The sequence below is a fragment of the Fukomys damarensis genome, unplaced genomic scaffold, assembly GCF_012274545.1.
Source record: "Fukomys damarensis isolate Sample0158 unplaced genomic scaffold, DMR_v1.0_HiC HiC_scaffold_24, whole genome shotgun sequence".
NCBI lineage: Eukaryota > Metazoa > Chordata > Mammalia > Rodentia > Bathyergidae > Fukomys > Fukomys damarensis.
In genome coordinates, this window is record NW_022900936.1 from 10,133,601 (window position 1) to 10,138,940 (window position 5,340).

General features: G+C 57.8%; 1 protein-coding gene across 1 annotated transcript in view; it reads right to left on the reverse strand.

Moving 5' to 3' along the window:
- The window catches only part of Olig2 (oligodendrocyte transcription factor 2), a 2,700-nt gene extending 2,454 nt beyond the window's left edge, over nucleotides 1-246 (reverse strand). The window contains 1 exon segment of the mRNA XM_033768050.1: nucleotides 23-246. The gene's annotated coding sequence lies outside the window, so the exon portion shown is untranslated.
- Nucleotides 247-5,340: the final 5,094 nt, after the last annotated feature.

A 5,340-nucleotide genomic window follows, 5' to 3' on the forward strand; every position in this document is an offset into this window, starting at 1 on the left:
GGGGCGGGGCGGGGACACTCACTGCGAGTCCAATTTGAGGAACTTGCTCCGGAAAGCCTCAGGGGAGATCCCGGCGCCCGGCGCCGGCGAGCTGTCGGTCCGTCACGAGCATCCGCACCTTTCCGAGCCCCGAGAGTTTTTATAGCCGGGTGTTGGCGGCGGCGCCTCGGCGGTGGCCGGGGCGGGGGCGAGGAACAATGTGCTTGTTCTGGAGGGGCGGCCGCGCCAATGAGCTGGGCTCGCCCGAGGGGCTGGGAAGCTGATGTCATCCGGGCTAAGTCGGCTCAATGAAACCCGTCCGGCGCACGCCTCCTCCCGGCGCACAACCAATGGGCGCCCGCGGGCGAGAGATTCTTGAGGAGGGACAGGAGGAGGGGCCGAGGCCCGAGGTGAGTGGCGAGGGGGCGGAGCAGCGTGCGCTCGCGGGGACTGTGCGGACAGAGAGCACGGCGCCAAGGGGCAGAGGGGACGCTGTCAGATTTCAGAAAAAATACTGTCACAGCAGAGTCATGCTGGGGGTCGCGGTGGGCTGGGGACTCCACCGACTAACTTGAAGTCCAACGCAGCTGGATCTGGATGCCACAAATAACCCTGGCGACCTAGGGCCCATGATAGAGTCTCCTCCCTGGCTTCTTCTCTCTCTGGTTTCCCGCCGCTTACCTCCGTGGCTTGGGCTTCATCCACGCGTGAGCATGTAGGGCCACAGAGGTAACGAGCAATCACGCGCAAAGGCCCCACTGTCTTGGCGCTCTCGGCGCTAGTGTGCACGGTCGCTGCCGAGCCACGCGAAGGTGGTGGCTCCCCCAGGTGGGGCAAAGGCCCTTCGGGGTTGAGGGCAGGGAGGGGACAGACCACAAGAACTGTGTTTTCAAAGAAATCACAGCTTTTCACAAAGTTGAGGATGGTGTAGGCGCAAGGGTGAATTATTTTCTTACAGTAACTGAGATTAACAGGAGCGTAAGAATGTGCCCGGAGTTGATCATGCCCACCTCGTATTTCTTGAGCCAATGATCATATCTTCAGCATCGTCTTTGTGGTGGTCTCCAAGCCAAAGGGTTGGGCAGCTCGGGGCTGCAAAAAGATATCTCAGGCCTGAGCGAAGGCTCATCAGACTCTGAACCAAAGGGGAGATTGAATCTTTCCCTACAGCCTACTGCAGCCTCACAAATCGACAAGCCCTTGATCATGAAGTGTTAAACCTAATGTGGAGAAGGGCCTGGTGTAGCCCGGAGGTACCTACACAGTCACCCATTTCATAGGTGGGGAAATCGACTGAGCCTACAGCAAATCTACATGTGGGGCAGCCCTGCCTGGAGTACAGGTGCGGGTGTTGGGGCCCTAAGGTAGAGGCAGCTGCCCGCCTCCCTAACCCTAAATTTCCCCTGAGTTGCATTTTTGACGTCCTTATGTTTCCTGGGTACTTTTCATGTATTTATACAGATTTACAAACAAGCAAGCCAAACAAACATAGTAATTGGTCTTCATGTAGCAAAGTTGCAAATGAAATAGGAAAACACAATGTATTGCCCCTAGTTCCTTGCGAAATCGCTCTCTCCCTTCCTCCCTAGGAAGTCCAGCGGGTATTTTCATCTTTGCCCAGTCTCGTGCCTTCTGGAGCGTTATTTTTCAATCCATGTGTTTCCCAGCTGGCTCTGCAGCCATCCGTTAAATATGTATTTAAAACATGAAGAAGTGAAGCGTGGTGGTATGTCCTCTAACAGCTACAAGGGTGATCCCTACACCGTTCAGTTATCAGAATCTACCACACTGAGGGACTAAGCCGGGAGCTTCGGGGGTTGGGGGCGGGAATGCGGATGAGGCAGTAATTTGGCTTTTGAGGATCCCTTTCTCTTGCTCCTGTGCTTGGAGCTGTGCGCTGCGGGGCGCTGCTGGGGTGTGGAGATGCGACGGCCCAGCGTAGCTAATAACTGGGGTCAGTCCTAAGGCCGGCACGCGTCTGCGAGCCCTGGTTCCTTCTTTTTTTTTGCTTCCCAATTGTATCTGCCCTGCGTCGTCGGGGTCTTTCTCTTCGAGAGAGCCCAGTGTGATATTCTTTATACACTGAGTCCTGTGGCTGGAGTTAGTACTGGCAGGGTTGAAAGTTGGGGGCTTGCCTGGGAGGCAGGCCAGCGCTTCTTGTCCCATCTTGGGGGCTCCGAAAGATGCCCCAGCCCTGTGCCATCTAGTGGAGGCTGAGGTGGTAATTAGGGAGGGGGCACGAATGGGCACCTCGCGGGCCTCTCCCTCTCCCTCCGGGGAGTTCCTCCTACTGGGTGCCTCCCCCAACATCAGAGAGTTGCTGGCAAGATGGGAGCGGCTTGGATACCTCTTAGGCTCTTATAGCTCGGGGAAAATCCGACTCTGGGCTCCTCTCCTAGTGTTCCCCCACTTCCAATAATAAGGCACAAGAGGGGGCGCCCCGCGATTGCCCTAGGGTATAGGGCAGGAGTCCCGGCATTAGTCCGGGGCCCGTCCCCTGTCCCGGCGGCGCGCGGCCCTGGGCTGACGGCCCTTCCCGTGGAATGGAGTGCGCACTGCTGGAGAGCTAATCGGAGTCCCTGGCGGGCCCTAGCATCCTGGAGCCGTTGGCCTTCGCCGTCAAAACGGAAGACGTGTTTTTCTCTGTCCTTTGTGTTTTCCTTGCACAAAAAGCCGGGTGCGTGTCGGGCCGGCCTTTGCTCGGTCGGCCGCCTGGCGGCCCTGGAGGAACCTGAGCCAAACGGGCTTGGGCGGGCTCGGGCAGGGCTCCGGGGCGCGGACCTCCCACCGCTTCCCGGCCCCTCCCGGGATTCGTTCAGGACCTCCCCCTTCCTTTCCTGGAGTTCCCGATGGTTTTCAGGCTGTTTGTCCGCCGGGCTGCCAAGGAGAAGTGCGTTTTTGCGTGGAACCTGGCAGGGGTGGCGGTGGGAGGTAAGGCACTGGAAAGAAAAAGGAAGGGGGAAGAGAAAAAGCGTTTGAGCCGTCCTTGCTCCTGTTCCGGAAACTAGGGCGGACGCAGAAGCAGTTTTTGGAGCCCAAATGTTCACCGCGGGACTTTCTGGGAGTAGGAGCTCTCGGACAAACGGCGTCTTCCTGGCAAACTCAGCTCCCGGAGCGCCAAGAGCTGGTCCCACCACGTGGCCGGAGCTTGGTAAACATTTCTGAAAGCGCACACACATGCAAATGCGCGAGGGCCGGGCTGAAGCAAGACTTAGAATACATGGAAATGTGAGCAGTGTGAGCCTGGTGTGTTTAATCGGTGTGCACAACAAACCCTGAAGTCTGCAATCTGGATTGTGGGGTGTTTGGGAGCCTTTTGGACATTGGGGCTGGTGACTGCTACTTAAAGACAGCTGTGACAACTGAAAGGCAACCTGAACAGTGCCAGGCACTTAGCAGGTCTTGACAAACTCATGTGATTTCACCCCTCACAGCGCGCTGGCCCCAGACGGATGGTTTACTCCCATTGTACAGAGGGAGAAACTGATGCTCAGGGAGGCGTGGTCATTGGGGGCGGGTCAGGAAAGCCTTAGGGAAGGCTAAAGGAGATGCGGGCAGTCTGGCAGCTGAGGGATTTGGGAGTCAGAGACTCAGAGGTCTCCAGTCCTTCCCTCTGGCCTTCCTTCTCACTCGTAAAGTGTGTTTCTGGAAGCTGCCTGACCTCCAAGATTGTCAGGTTCCAGACCTGGAAGGCAAGGGAAGGCCCAGCAAACACATGCTCCTTGCCCCTTGTACCTGCTCCTGCTATCGCTGTTCAGTCATCTTGGGTCCTTGGCATCCCAGAGCCCCTGCCCTGCCCAAGTTTAGGTTTGCCTCCCACCAGGGCAGGGCTAGGAGAGAATTCCTGGAGCTTGGAGAGAGGGGCACTGCGCAAAAAAAGGAACCTAGCAAAACCGGAAACTAACATCCTCACCCCCTCCCAGACACCACTCTCCCCTGCCTTTCAGCAGAAGGCACCACTTGTCTTTAAAGTCATCCCCCCATGGAACTTATTAGGATAGGGCTGAGGTGTGGGGGTGGGAAGTTTATTGACTCTGTTTACAAACCACAGTCTCACTTAATCTTTGCAATAGCCCCTTTGGCATCAGGAGGGAAGCACTTTGTTACCATTTTACAGACGCTGATGTGTGTGTGCACTTGTGTCTCTTGTCCACCTGGACCCAACTTCCTGGGGCTTCCATGATTTGTCCCACACTTCCATCCTCCTGCCCACCCTCACCTCTCCCAGGAGATACTATGCCTATACTGGGTGCCTCGACCGATCCTGTATTTCCCTGCCGGGCCACTCCCTGCACATGGGGATTAATCCAGGAGATGCAGAATGGGGTGGACAGATCAGCAGAGGGGCTGCAGGGAGGTGACCCTGGTCTGGCAGCAGCTTGAGGCTGGGTGAGTGTGTTTCATTCCCCTATGTGGAGGGCTAGTGGATGGCAGTGGTCTTCTGGGAGCTGGGGAGACTCATCCTGGCTACTAAGAGGTGACAACTCACGCCATGGGTTTTGCAAGCAGGGCACTGGTGGGGTGGGCCTGGGGGAACTTGAATGGAGGGCACGGACCCTTTCACCACTGGGTAGTAGTGTGGTTGTGATTCTGCTCCCCGGCGGGCAGCCTGGCTTTCCGTGTCAAGGAGGCAGAGGGAGGGACAAGAACGATGTTTTCCTTAGTGACTGTTCCTATGAGGAGTGGCAAAGTGGTGTCCCCATGGCCTCCAGGTTCAAGTCGGAAGCTTCTTGTGGAACTTAGGAGTCTTGCCTCCCGCGCTCACCCTTACTTAGGACCCTAGGCACCCCCCGGGGGGGGCACTGCTCTTTACCTGTCTTAGCGGCAGGGCTCCTCCTACCCCCTCCTCCTCCCCCATGCACAGGCCAGGGGAGCCCACTTCCGTCCCCAGCTTTGGGGCACCCAGCACTTCCCTCACCTTTGTCGTGGTTCTCCTTGCCCAGCTGTGCCCACATCCACTTTGCATCCCTGGCACAGGGCAGGGACTGGCCCCAGAAGGGCTCCATAAATCCAAGCAGGGCTGGTGGTGAGCAGAGTTTTTAGCAGAGCATCCACATAGCCCAAATGGCAGCAATGACGACAGCTCAAAGCTGCCACTCACCACCCCAGTTAACCCAGCTTCACAAAGGCCCAATGAGGCCGAAGGCTGCTCATCCGGGCCGTGTGGGGCAGGGTGAAAACCGCTCCCTCCACCTCCAGTCAGAGGGCCTTTGGGCAATGTAGGACGCTCTGTCCCCTCCTGGACGCCAGCCCTCACCTTCTCACCCCACCACGTGTCCCTAGGACCGAGCCCGCAGAGCGGCTGCAACGCCCGGGGAGGAGCCGGAGCCGGAGCCCGGCCCAGGCCGCGGAGCGTGCAGC